We start from the raw sequence: 14,673 nt of genomic DNA, 5'->3' as shown, positions 1-14,673 counted from the left end.
TTAAATAAAATAATTATTTGAAATAAAATATTGGCTTTGGAAATATTTTGGATGTGAAATCCTGAAGGATTTCAAATCTTTAGGACTTATTTAAAATTTTCCACACCATGTTTGAATATTTAACAAACGAGTGGATTAATATGACTATCCAAATTATACAACATGGTTGGGACATTTATGTAAGTTCAAAGTATTTTATTTGGAACCATTTGCATCATATGATTTTATTAGAATTATTCTTTGCATCTTAATAAATCTATGTTCTTTTCGAAAGATTTACTAACACGCTAAGATTTCAATTTGGATGCCATGACCATTTGAGAGCATCGTTGGAATATTTGAATCGATTAGAAAACGTTCCCCAACATTTATTTAAATGGTAAAGAGAGGGAATAAAATGACTTTCCCTAATATATATAGTTGGAAAACATTTGCAAGGGTTTACAAAGTGTGTGATTTGGTGTTATAAATCTATTCGGGAATTTATTGAACCAAATTGATGCTATAAGATTTTATTTGGAGTTTATTCAAAACTTATTTTAGTATAGAAGTATTTATAAATGAATATTTGGGTGGAAACTATATTTCCTAAGCCCACAACACTTATTTTGACTTAATGGAGTTTAATAGAAATGTCTATGGAGTTCATATGGTATTTATAAAACCATATTCGAATTTCAGTGATTTTATTTGTATTAGAAAAGGCCATAAAAAGGCCTAAACCTATCTCCGGGTCGAAACCCATCTTTTCAGCCGGCCCATCTCTTTTCCCCCTGGCCGCAGCCCATCCTCCTTCTTTTCTTTTTCTTTATGGGCCGAAGCCTCTCCAGCTGGCCCAACATCACCGAACCAGCCCAGCCCATCTTCTCCCTTCCCCTTCGTTTTTTTTCATTCTTCTTTTTCCTCTGGGCCTTGGCCCCTCTCCCTCCTGGCCCATGTCCCGGCTGAGCCCCATCAGCCCAGCCCAGCGAGCACGAGTACGAGCTCGTCTTCCTCCTCCCGCACGCAAGACAGAACAGCGCCATCACGCCATGATCTACGCCGCCGACCACGCCCCCTCCCCGCTCGGCCCGTCCAGGTGCACTAAACCGCACCCCACGGCCCTCCTCTCTCTAATCCCCTCCTTAAATTCCTCAATCACGGCCTCTAGCCATTAATGGCCAGCCCCTAATGCCGCCTGTCGACATCCATGCCCGATCTCCCTCCTCGGTCTATAAAGGACGATTCCGAGCGCGTCACTTCGAACCTTTGGCCATCCTCCCCCGTTTTCTTATTGAGAGTTTTTCCTATGGAGCTTTGTAGATCGCATGCTATGGCCGTCTTCCTTCACCGTCCGTCGCCTCCTTTGTCCACGGTGAGCTCGCTCCGATTCCTCATTCCTGAATTCATTGCACAGAACGACTCCCGTGACCCCTCTCTACCCCTTTGACAAGGTTTTCCGAACAACCGTCGCCGTTGGCTGTGTCTTCCCCGAGGACATGCCAACGCCACGCCCGGAGCTTCGCCCGTCGCTGTCTAGATGCCTCTCCGACCGCTCCGACCGCGTCCCGATGTCTGCCTCGATGTCATGCACGTCCCTAGCCTCTTCCACGGCCACATCGACCCTGCCGGTGAATCTTTTGCCATTTTCCGAACTCCGGCAAACTCCGTTTCGGTGAGAAAACTTTCAGCATGATCTGTTTTGATTAGCCTTGTTTAGAAGACCATATCTTTTGACCTGTGTATCATTTTCGGCCGACTCTTTCTGTTGTAGTTAGATCACGTCCTCCTCTATATATCAGATCAGATTGTATACCCCGTCTCGATGATCTTCTGTTGTGCATCTTCGTTGGAAATTGCTATTCACAGTATGTTGCTTTTGGATTAGCCACCTTTCGAAATTCATGTAGGTTGTTCCATTGATCCGTTTGGTTCCAAAACCATCTGTATAGCATCTATTAGATCTTGTTCTCCACATAAGTGTACTTTTTTTTCACAAGTTTGGATTCATCTACAGAGGTGCATCTTCAATCAAAAGTCGTATCTGGCAACACTATCACATTGATTAGCTATCTTCCAAAGTCTATATGTGTTGATCCGTAGACCCGAATCAGTTGATTCTTTCTGTGCTCACAAGATTTCATCCAACTCTACATTCTGGACCCCTTTACACACCTTTCCAAGCTCATATACAACATACCATGGTCCATAGAACTTTGTATGTGTTAACAGCCAGAACTTCACTATTTCAATTCCAATTCAATCCTAGCCTTTTTTCTAACCTTCTAATCTAGATTTATTTGCATCTGTCGCATGTTTATGATCTGATCATAACATGTTCATGTATTTAAACTCATTTAGATTAGTTTTCCCATTCTCTAATTTGTTCCAACAACTTGGAGATTGATATCAAATCTTGATATCGTAAACCCTAGGTTCTTGATCTATCTTTTCTTGGTTTGGGTATCACTAAAATAATTTATGTAAATATATTTTCATACCTATAAATTGTATCATGAGATTTAGGTCATTGTTAGCCTCGGCATGATAATAAACTAGAGCTAATAAAATTAACTCTCATGTAGCTTAGTCATTTAGCATGTATAGTTATGTTAGAATTGCATAGATGAATTTGATGCATTCAAATTAATTACTTCATTAATTAAACTAACTAAATAATAGTAGCATATCATGCTAGAACAACAATTAACATGATGTTTTGCTATCTATCATGTTCACTTAAGATTCGTAGTCTGCATGATAGCTTTGTCATATTGTTGCGTATCTTGTATTAACATTAGTTGGATCGTGAGATGTGTATTGTCCATGTTTTCATAAATACAACATGTGGGATACAAAGGGGTATAGTATTATTTCCTTAGTTATAATTCCTTTCGAACCATTCCCATCCTTTTCAAACCCAAACCTACGCTTTAGCATTAAAGATAATCGTTGATTATCACGTTTGGTTCTTTATTTGGATTTATTTGGAGTTATCGAACTATGTGTTTATTATTATTATTCGTTTCTTCACGATAGATCACTCGGAGTGCGATTGTGGTGATTGTGTGACGTTTAAGAAGAAGGCTTCAACAATCTTAACCAAGGCAAGTTCACCTTGACCATTATCCTATTATTTTATTATGCACTAGTTTTTATTAGTTGCATTGTTACGATTATTATTGTACCTATGCTAGCTATTATTCTCCTAGTTGTCGTCGCTCGGTTGCTCCGACACCGGGGGCGTGCGGCCACGTCCCCTTTTTAGGTTCGGTAGGGGCGTCTGGGGCAGAGACCCGGTGATCACTGGCACGGCTGATGTGGCCCTACGGGGCCGGCGAGACGAAGTGCTAGGGGTGCGCGCTAGTCCAAGAACAGATGCACGCACGTTTTTTACCCAGGTTCGGGCCACCCGGAGGTGTAAAACCCTACGTCCTGCCTGTCTGAGTTGATATTGATTACGGATCAAATGTTTTACAAGTTGCCGGGCGAGCTCCTGGGCATTCTCTCAGTGGCTAGGTACTCCTCACCGCCCTCTGCTGGCTGCCTACTGGAGCCACTAAGCGTCCGTCGAGCCAGCTTTGTCCAAGCCTGCTAACTGACTAACTAGTCAACAGAGAACCTAGGACCCCTTGACCATCGGCATGGGTCCTCCTTTTATACATAAGGGGATGCCACATGTGCCACGATGAATGAGCTACAAGTGTCCAACGGGGAGGCATGAAACTCCCCCCAGTGAGCTGGTGGCGTGCATGGGTGCCACCTCCGCTGCTAGGGGCCTAAGACCCTAGGGTAGGATTAGACAACCACTGTTCCTTAGATAGAGCGGGTAACTACCCGTCGGTCGGCTCGTTTACTGAGCCGTGCATCACCTCTTCCCGGGAGGGTCTCCCACTGGTCGGTTGCCGGGCTACGCCCTTAACCGACGTGTGGGCCCCGATCAGTCGTGGGCCCGTGTCCCTTCGCTGCCCTGTGTACGGCGCCGTTACAAGCGGAGCAGTGGACGCGCGATCTCCGCCCTAACTCCCCCCCTAAATAGGGTAGTTAAGGCCACTCCGCGCATTATTCCCAGTGATTAGGAGTTATCCCCGCACACCCGTAGGGTACGGAACCGGCTGTTACCAAACGGCCGGGCGTCATAAAGCCTGTACTGTTGCCAAAAGGGGAACATCACTTTGCCCTTTCGCCTCCATCCACTTTCGCATCTCGTATCCCCGCACTCCTGCCAGCCTCCACCCTCGCTTTCCATGGCGCCCCCCACCACCAGGAAGGGGAAGGAGGTCCAAACCTCGAAGAAGGCCGCGACAAGCAAAACCGTGGCAGCAACCAAAGCGGCCGCCACCAAGGAACAGAAGCGGCGGGAGATGCGCACCACAGTCGCCTTCTTCCGCCCCGGCTACAACGGCGAGGCGCTGGGGAAACTCCGGCACGCCGTCGCCTCCAACTTCAATGAGCACGGGGAGACGCGGATCTTCCCGGCGGGCGTCGAGCACCAGGACAACGATTTCCGGGTGTTCGCGCGCTTCCTCCTCTGCGGCATGGTGCCGCCCTTCTCCCTGTTCCTCCACGCACTGATGGAATCTTATCTGTTGCGCGTGGCGCAGCTCCACCCCACCTCGTTGTTCCTCCTCGCCACCTTCCAGTTCCTCTGCGAGGCGTTCGTGGGGGTGATGCCGTCGGTGGGGCTCTTCCGCCACTACTTCTACCCGCGGATCGACAACGCGAAGGCGATGTCGTCAGGGGTGGTCTTCCGTGCCCGCGACCAGATGAAGTCCAAGTTCATCGTCCGGTCGGGGAAGAAGATTGAAAAAGAGTGGCGGGACGACTGGTGCTGGGTCCGGGTGGAGGACCCCCAGGAGTTCATCCAGTCGCCGACGGAGTTGCCGGTACCCCAGAACGGCTGGCAGGACAGGTACCACCGCGACGCCGACCTCCTCCCCATCGTGGAGAAGATCAAGGCGCTGCGGCTAGCGGGGCTCACCGATGTTGACGTGGCACGCACCTTCGTCCATCGGCGCATAGTCCCGCTGCAGCTACGTTCCCGGCCCGCGTGGATGTACACGGGCTCCGGGGACAGGACACGCCTCCAGGCGGACGGCATGGACTTGGAGTCCCTCAGGACATGGGTGAGGGGGATCTCCGGCGAGATCTTCCATTCGACGGAGTTCCCGCCGGGGTTTTTCGCTCTCCACGCCGGCGTCAAGGCGCTCAGCGACATCGTCGGCGCCTTCCCGCCCTGCAACGAGTGGGGGCTGATGGACGACACCCCCACCCGTGTCCCGCACGCTCCCCCACAAGCACCCCGTGGGAAGCAGGTGCTCGAGGAGAGTGAGGGTGGGTCCGAGCCTAGCTGGCCCTCCTTTTGGTCGCTGGACGACGAGGCGGGCCAAGTGGCAACCCCCGCCGGAGGCAGGGAGCCTTCTCCAACCCCGGGGTCCCTGAGCGCAGGCACGGGGGAAGTTGCCGAGGAAGGACGGCAAGAGTCACGGGAGCAAGTTGGTGACCCCGCGCCTAGCCCCACTTCGGCAGCAGGAGCTTCATCATCCTCGGGGGCTCCCCCCGGCACCGACCTCGGAACCCTCACCGGGGTCGCTTGGAACCCCCTTACCTGGGATCCGAGCGTTTTTGAGTGGGGGCACCGGTTCCTGGACGCCGTCCGGGACCAGCAATTTGCCTTCGTCACCTCCTACAACGAAGTGAGGGAACGCCACACCGCCGCCAAGAATCAACTCGGCGAGGTGCGGGAGGCCGTGGAGAGAGAGCGGCGCGAACTCTCCTGGCTGCGCGAGGAGGCGTGCCTCGCCGAAGAGGAGGCACGGCTGGCCCGGCAAGCCCTGGAGGCCGCTCAGGAGCCGGTAGTCCCGGAGACCGAGCTCCATCGGCAGCTGGAGGTCCAGCGTGTGGAGCTCCAAGGAAGGCTCGACACGATGGCGGCAACTCTCGAAACGGCTCGACACGATGCAGCAGGGGCGCGAGGGCCGCGCACCCGCCCGCGCTAGGCGCTGGCGGGAAGCACCCCCTCCGCGCCTCCGTGGCACCACCCGCCTTAACGGCCCCGAACCCGGCTTCGCTCTGAGCCGTTCCATGGTTGGGGCGCGCCTTTTATATGCGCGGGAGGGGGGTTTGCCACCGCGCACGACGGACCCGCGCAGCTCCGTGGCGCCCTTCCCTCCAACGCGGCGCAGTCCGCCGCCATGTTTACCAGGCAACCGTGGCACACGTGGTGGTAACCTGTCAACTCAGAAGCCTCAGAGTGCGGTGAGCCCCTTGTGTTGCGGTCCTCCCGCACCAGAAGGCACCGGTGTATGGTGCGACCCGTGGGCAGCTCACGGGCACCACATTGTACAAGATTCCACCCTTTCCTGCAGGTTAGACTCTTATCAGGCCCGAGGTGCTGCAAATTTTTTCGAAACTTACGAAAATAAGAGAAAATAAGTAACACCGACAAACCCCTCCTGCCTCCCAGCGCCGGGCACAAAGGGGCCAATGCCAAACTTGGATGTGAGCATTTCCTTTCCCAGGCGTAGCGACTGTGCGGTGCAAACGGCGGGGGGGCGGGCAACTGCTCGCCCAGTGACGCACGTTGGGGGAAGCCCGCCAACGGCATGTCCAGTGATGCACGCTGCGGGAAGCATCGCTTCTGCCCCGTAGACAAGGGCGAAAGGAGTTTCGCCCGTTGCCCGACTAGGTGTGGTCCGGATGGACCACAGCACGGGCTGGAGTTCTTCGATCCAGTGCTTCCCGTGGCCTTTGAGCTTGTCAAAGGTTCTCGTCTTGAGCCCCCGCAGCACCTCCGCGTTGGCTCGCTCCGCCTGTCCGTTACTCTTCGGGTGAGGAACGGACGCGAATCGCAGCTTAGTGCCCATGTCTTCGCAGTAGGCTTGAAACGCCGCGCTCGTGAATTGCGTGCCGTTGTCGGTAATGATGCTGTTAGGAACACCAAACCGGCACACAATGCCCTTGAAGAACTTGATGGCCGCCTGGGCGGTCACCTTCCGCGCTGGTTCCACCTCCACCCATTTGGTGAACTTGTCGATGGCCACGAACAAATATTCATAACCGCCAACCGCCCTTGGTAGCTTGCCGACGATGTCCAGCCCCCAGACCGTGAACGGCCATGAGGACGGGATGACATGCAGGGCCTGCGCCGGTTGGTTGCTCTTCTTTGCGTGGAACTGGCAAGCCTCGCACGTCTTCACAAGTCACTCCGCATCGGCCAGGGCCGTGGGCCAGTAGAAGCCATGCCGGAACGCCTTGCCGGCTAGAGCCCGGGAGGCCACATGGTGTGAACATGTGCCTCGATGTATGTCTTCCAACAGTGCGCACCCTTTTTCCTGCGGCACGCAGATGAGTTTGACACCGTTCGCAGGCCTGCGGTAGATGTTACCATCTACCACAGTGTACATCTTGGCTTGCCACGCTACACGCTTTGCGGCGACGTCATCCTCCGGGAGAGCCTCCCCTTTCAAATAGCGGGCGATTTCTTCCGCCCAGGGGGGAATCTCCCTGCTAACGCATGCCGCCATATCAGCGGCATGGACCCCCGCTGCTGTAGGGGTTCCTTCGGTTGCCGGAGGGGCGTCCCCGGCAGCCGGCTGGGGGGCGACTGAAGGAGCCAGTTGCTTCTGACAGAACACCCCCGTCGGAGGCTTCCGGCGCTCTGCTGCCATGTTGGCCAGCTCGTTAGCAGCGAAGTTATCCTTCCGCTTGACGTGCTCAAAGCGCAAACCTTTGAATTTTCGTTCCAGCTTGCAGACCTCCTCCACGTACGGCGCCATTTGAGGGCAATCGTAGTCCTTGTTCACCTAGTTGATCACAAGCTGGGAATCGCCGCGAACAACCAGGCGCTTAATGTCGAGGGCGACCGCTGCCCGCAGCCCGGCAAGCAGGCCCTCGTACTCCGCCGTGTTGTTGGTGGAGTTAGCGAAGTCGAGTTGAACAGCGAACCTCAACTGGTCCCCTGTTGGTGACTCGATGACGGGCCCGGCCCCCGCTCCCTGAAGACTGAACGCACCGTCGAAGTAGAGGACCCAGTGGTCCTCATCGAACTTGCCGGGAAGGCTGGTCTCCGGCTCACTTTCTTCTACGCCCGTGGACGTCCATTCCGTGACGAAGTCTGCCAGGGCCGTGCTCTTAATGCTTTTGGAGTTGGCGAAGCGGAGGTCGAACTCCGACAGCTCCATCCTCCATTCGGCCACCCTCCCGGTGGCTTCTCGGTTGGTGAGGGCTCGCTTGAGGCAGAACCCGGACACCACCGTGACACGGTGCGCCTGGAAGTAGTGGCGTAGCTTGCGGGACGCAAGGAGAATCTCCAGAAAGAGCTTCTGTACTTGCGGGTACCTTGTCCGTGCATCGCGCAGCATCGTACTAACGAAGTACACCGGGTGCTGCACCAAACGCTTCGGCGGTGCCAAGGTTGTCAACTCGGGGGCGGTCCCCGGGTCTGAGGCGGTTGCCGGAGTCCGCTCAGCCCCCTGCCCCGCAGCCCCAGTCCCCGGGACGTCTTCCTCCCTCTCGGCAATCAGCACCGAGCTGACCACCTGGTCAGTCGCTGCTAGGTAGAGTAGCAGCGGCTCGCCCAGCTTGGGGGCGACGAGGATGGGCGGCGACCTCAGGTACTGCTTGAGTTCCTGGAACGCCGCCTCGGCCTCGGGAGTCCAGTCGACTGGACCCTTCTTCTTCATTACCCGGAAGAAAGGCAAGGCATGCTCGCCCAGCTTGGAGATGAAACGTCCCAGCGAGGAAACACAGCCGTTGAGGCGTTGGACATCTTTCACCTTGCGGGGGACCTCCATCTTCTCGATGGCTTCTATTTTGGTCGGGTTGGCCTGTATCCCCCGGTGTGAAACCAAGAAACCCAGAAGCTGCCCGGAGTTGACACCGAAGGTGCACTTATCAGGGTTCATCTTGAGCTTGATCCTGCGGAGGTTGTCGAACGTCTCCCGCAGGTCATCAACCAGCGAGTCCCTACGCTTCGATTTGATGACGATGTCGTCCATGTAGGCCTCCGTGTTGCGACCTAGCTGGGGCCCCAAACATTCACGCAGGGCGTGCTGGAATGTGGAGCCCGCGTTCTTCAACCCGAAAGGCATGCATGTATAGCAATAGCAGCCAACCGGGGTGATAAACGCCGTCTTTTCCTCATCCTCGACCGCCATCTTGATTTGATGGTAGCCGGAGAAAGCATCAAAAAAACTCAGCAAATCACAACCAGCGGTAGAATCAACTATCTGGTCGATACGGGGTATAGGGAAGGGATCCTTGGGGCATGCACGATTAAGATCGGTAAAATCTACGCACATGCGAAGCTTATTCCCTGCTTTAGGCACTACTACAGGGTTAGCCAGCCAAGTGGGGTACAAAACTTCCCAAATTGCCACGGCAGCCCTAAGCTTGCCCACCTCTTGCTTGATGAAATCTTTCCGCTCCTGTGCTTGCCGCCGGATCTTCTGCTTAACGGGGTGCGCATCCGGGCGCACCGCGAGCCGATGCTCAATCACCTCTCTAGGGACTCCGGAAAGATCCGACGGTTGCCAGGCGAACACGTCGGTGTTATCCCGAAGGAAGGTGACGAGGGCTTTCCTATTCGGTGGTCAGGTTCGCACCGATGGTAACGGTGTGCTCCTCATCGCCGGCTTGGAGGGCAGCTTCTTCACTTTGGCGCCCTCCTCCCGGAGCCCCTGCCCTTGCCGGGGCGCGAGCTCGAGCCTACGCGTCCCCCGGCAAGCCCTTGCAGGGTCGCGTGGGCCTTCTTCGTTGCCGGGGCATCACCCGGCAAGCCGTCGTCCTCGACAACATCCTCGTCGCCAGCGTCAGCTGCAGCACCGGCCCGGACGACCTCGCCAACGCACCAAGCCGCATCTTTGAGGTCGCCCCTGATGGAGAGGACCCCGTCGACGGACGGCATCTTCATCACGCCATAGGCGCCATGTGTGGCCGCCATGAACTTGATCAGCGCCGGCCGACCAAGAATCCCGTTGTAGGGCAACGGGGTATGCGCCATGTCGAACACTATGTGCTCGGTCATGAACGCTTCCCGAGATCCGAAGGTGACCAGCAGCGTGATGCGTCTCAGCGGGCCCACGATCCCGGGGTTCACCCCCCGGACGGTTCGGTGGGCTTCAGCTGCTCCATCGGCAGCTCGAGCTTTTCCACCAGCCTGGCGGACAGGAGGTTAAGCCCCGCTCTGTTGTCCACCAGCACCTTGGTCACCGTCATATTGCTAATGATCGGCGAGACGACGAAGGGTATTACCCCGGATCCCAACTGTCGCGCTGGGTGATCGTCGGCGCTGAAGGTGCTCGGCACGTGCGACCACCTCAGCGGCTGTTGCGGCTCCGCATCCGGCAACAGCGCGCACACGGCGCGGGTGAAGCGCTTCACCGCGGCGTGGGACGGGAGAGCGTAAGCTCCCCCATGAATGCAAGCGACGCCACGAGGCTCCTAGAAGCCCGGTTCGTCGCCGCTGGTATAGTCGGACTCGCCCTGCTCCTCAGCGCCCTGTCGCGTCCCCGAGGAGGGCGTTCCCGCCCAGCGAGGGGCTGGCCGCACCCCCCTTGGGGTTCACCCCTGCCGACATCACCGCCGGCCAGCCTCGGACCCGCTCTGGGGTCGTTCAGGCAATCTCGGGAGAGATGCCCGATGTCGCCACAATTGAAGCAGGCGCCGGCGGCGCGGCGCTTTTCGTGGCGCTGCTCCTGCCGCTGCTTGATCCCTTACAGAAGGCGGCAAATCTGCGCGTCGTGGGTGGAGTTGCTGTGGATGGGGCAGCGGGGCGCGTCGCCCGGCTTCCCGCCAGACTCTCCACCCGGCGAGGCCTTCTTCGCGGGCCTCGCGGCAGGAGCCCCCGAGTCCGCAGCGAGCACTTGCCTCCCACTGCGCTTGGAGGAACCCTTCTTCTGCTAGCCCTCGCCAGGGCTCGCGGCAGCCTAGGCTGCCAGCTCGGGCGCTAGGCGCCCTTCCTCAGCCATGGCGCATTTGTGCGCCAAGGCGTACAAGTCCTGCATCGTCCGGATCCGATGCGTGCTCAGCTTCTCGCGCATCTTGGGATCGCGGACGTTGATGGCGAAGGTGTTGATAATGGCGGCCGCCTCCGCCTCCAGGATGGAATAGGAGAGGTTGGAGAAGCGGTTGACGAAGGCCCGCAATGTCTCTCCCGGTTTTTGCACGATAGTGTGCAGCTCCGCCATGGTTCCTGCGCGCTTATAGCCACCCTGGAACGCGCTCACGAACTGCTCGCGCAGGTCTGCCCAAGTGGCGACGGACCCGGCGGGCAGGTTGAGCAACCAGGTTCGTGCTGATCCCTTCAGGACCATGGGGAATCAGTTCGCCCTGACCTTGTCGTCGGCGCCGATGGCATGCATGCCCAACGTGTAGGTCAGGAGAAAATCTTTGGGGTTAGCGGTCCCGTCGTACGTACCGAGCGCAGGCGCTCGGAACTTACGGGCCCACGCCACCCACCGCAGCTCGCGCGTGAACGCGGTGCAGCCGTCCTCGTGGCCCATGGTAGCGTCTTCCTGCTCCTCTAGGCGCTGGCGCTCCACCTCGCGCCTGCGCCGGCGCTGCAAGCGCGGGCGCAGGTCCTCCTGCTGGCGGGCATTCAAGATGCCACGCGCATCGCCCCCCGGGACGGTGGGCGATGAGTTCGAGGACCCCTCCGGGCCCCCGTCTCCCTGGCCACGCTGAGGAGGGGGAGGGTTCTCCTGCCGTCTCCCTGGCCACGCCTTGCGGCTGCTGGGCGGCCAGGGCGAGAAGCGCTTCCAACTCCTCGCCCCACGTCACGTGCACCGGCGTGCCCTGCTGCGGCTCGTACCGCACCATGACACGCGCGGCGACGATGGCTTCAGCCAGGGTTCGCACGGGGGGCAGCCGGTTTCCTGAACGGCTGCTTCCCGCCCTGGCCCCGGACGCCTCCGGGTGTGCAGGGTGCGAACCCCCAAGGGTTGCCCATGACGCGGCATGCTCCTGGTGCCGCTGCCGCGGGGCGTGCTTGGGCCGCGACTCAACCCGTTGGCTGGCCCGGGCGACACCGTGCGTGCTCGCCCAACTGCCCCCGGCACTGGGGGCAGCCGGTCCCCTGGGCCGATTGTCGGTCGACGGTCGAGGAGGCGGCGGAGGCAGCTGCGTTTGCTGCACCCTCAAGGGCTCGGGATTCTCTTGAGCTCCTGACTCGGGTCGCACGTCGTGCGACCTCCTGTGCGCCGCTGGGGCCTCACGCGGGTCTATGCGGGAGGCACCAGCCCGCTTGGGGGGCATGGTGGCTAGGCTCGTCGGCGGAGAAGAGCGAAGCCGACGCCGTTGGAAGCTTCTGTCGTCGGCGATCTCCGGTGTTGTCCACTCCCGCGCCCCCTACCTGGCGCGCCCGATGTCGTCGCTCGGTTGCTCCAACACCGGGGGCGTGCGGCCGTGTCCCCCTTTTAGGTTCGGTAGGGGCGTCTGGGGCAGAGACCCGGTGATCGCCGGCACGGCTGATGTGGCCCTACGGGGCCGGTGAGACGAAGTGCTAGGGGTGCACGCTATTCCAAGAACAGACGCACGCACGGTTTTTACCCAGGTTCGGGCCACCCGAAGGTGTAAAACCCTACCTCCTGCCTGTCTGAGTTGATATTGATTACGTATCAAATGTTTTACATGTTGCCGGGTGAGCTCCTGAGCGTTCTCTTAGTGGCTAGGTACTCCTCACCGCCTTCTGCTGGCTGCCTACTGGAGCCACTAAGCGTCCGTCGAGCCAGCTTTTTCCAAGCCTGCTAACTGACTAACTAGTCAACAGAGAACCTAGGACCCCTTGACCGTCGGCATGGGTCCTCCTTTTATACATAAGGGGATGCCACATGTGCCACGGTGCATGAGCTACAAGTGTCCAACGGGGAGGCATGCAACTCCCCCCGGTGAGCTGGTGGCGTGCATGGGGGCCACCTCCGCTGCTAGGGGCCTAAGACCTTAGGGTAGGATTAGACAACCACTGTTCTTTGGATCGGACGGGTAACTACCCGTTGGTCGGCTCATTTACTGAGCCGCGCGCCTTGCTCCTTGCCTTGATGGGACCGCACGTCCTGCGCTCGCCACGCGCCCGCATGGCGCTGTCAACTGGGCCCCACGCCCGAGGCGGGGGCACGCGCCCGGGAACCCCCAGTCCCAGCAAGTCGACCCCGAGAAGCACCCGGGCCCAACGCACCCGGGAACCCCCTCCCGGGAAGCAGCTTCCCGGGAGGTGCCCAGGCAGGAATATTCCCCGAAGCCCCGCTAGTCCCTTTCGGGCTGGTAGCTTGCCGGGGAGCTCATAGGCGCTCCCCGGGAACCCAGGAAAGGGCCCGCGCGTCGCGCAGCGGTGGTACCCCGGGTGCCACTGGTGCGACACTAGTAGTATAGGATATCCTTCCCATGTCCTTACCACCAACTGCCATCGTAGGTATTATTACAATGTGATATTATTGTCATTATGGAGTAAAGTTATGCTTTCCTAGTGTAGGGCAAAACAAGTAATTTAATGAACCCTCCTGGGTGGGCTGCTTTGAGTATTTGAGATGTTATGCGGCGTCAGGTCCATTTCTATGGGTCCTTTTTTATGAGCCGTCTCGCCATGTCTATGGGAGCACCTGCGTCGCAAATGTGGGATGCCACCCGAGGAAACCAGAGACTGGACTAGTTTCCTATTTAGTAGATTCCAGTACAACCACATGCTAAATGGGCTCTGGCTTGATGAAGTAAGACATATGATCCTGGATCCGAGGTGACATCGGTACGAAGCAGTGTAGGTTGGAATGCGTCCCTCAGGTGGTCTGGGTGATTATGGTCTGAAAATTCTTGTAATCGATGCTGTTGCTACTCTACCCTGAGGACAGCAAGGGATTAACACGTCGGTTTCCTGTGAGGAATGTGTACAACCTCTCGAGAGTGTCAAACTAAGTACTTAGCGGTGTCCCCGGTTACGGACAATTATGAGCGACTAGATTTGGGGGCTGTAAGGAAGGTCTCACTCATTCTAGTTTCTTAATAAAATAAATGGTTTGAACCTGGGTAGGAGCATTGATGTATCTACTCAATGTCCACTAGATTAATAGGAGCATGGGTGTGTCTACCCCATGTCCAATAGTGATAAAACTATTTGTTTAAAGAAAGGATAGGATGAAACAATGATGCTTTTATGCAAATAGCCAAACCCCACCTAGCGAAAATATGCATGTACTTGATAGGTCCTTTTATAACCTTTGGTGAACTTGCCAATACATTCAATGTATTGAACCCCTATTGGCTGCAACGTTTAAATGTTGCAGGTGGACCAGGTGAAGAGTGAGGTACGAATTGTTAGGGTTGCGAGTTTACATTCCAACATGTTTTGACTGTGGAGTTGTTATGGGACTCCTGTTTCTTCTGCCTTCCGCTGCAATATTTTATTTTCTTTTGAGCTAACCCATGAGATTATGCAATATGTAAGGTACTATTAAATTCTAGATCAATGCGATGTAATATACTTTTGACCTTTATATCTTGATATTACATCTTGAAACTGTGTGTGTTAGCGAGTCAATCAGGGGACTAGCACTATAAGCACAGAGATCGAACCCTGTACGGGGGCGGTCGCTTCAAGTAGCTCCTCCGCCAGTACCGAAAGTTGGACAGTAAGTGTCCCTATGGCCAAAATGGTTGCATAGAAAACATTGTCGTGACGGTCCTCCGGCTTCAGATTCATCCATA

This window comes from Brachypodium distachyon, chromosome 3, assembly GCF_000005505.3.
Source record: "Brachypodium distachyon strain Bd21 chromosome 3, Brachypodium_distachyon_v3.0, whole genome shotgun sequence".
Classification (NCBI taxonomy): domain Eukaryota; kingdom Viridiplantae; phylum Streptophyta; class Magnoliopsida; order Poales; family Poaceae; genus Brachypodium; species Brachypodium distachyon.
This window is presented reverse-complemented; position numbering follows the sequence as displayed.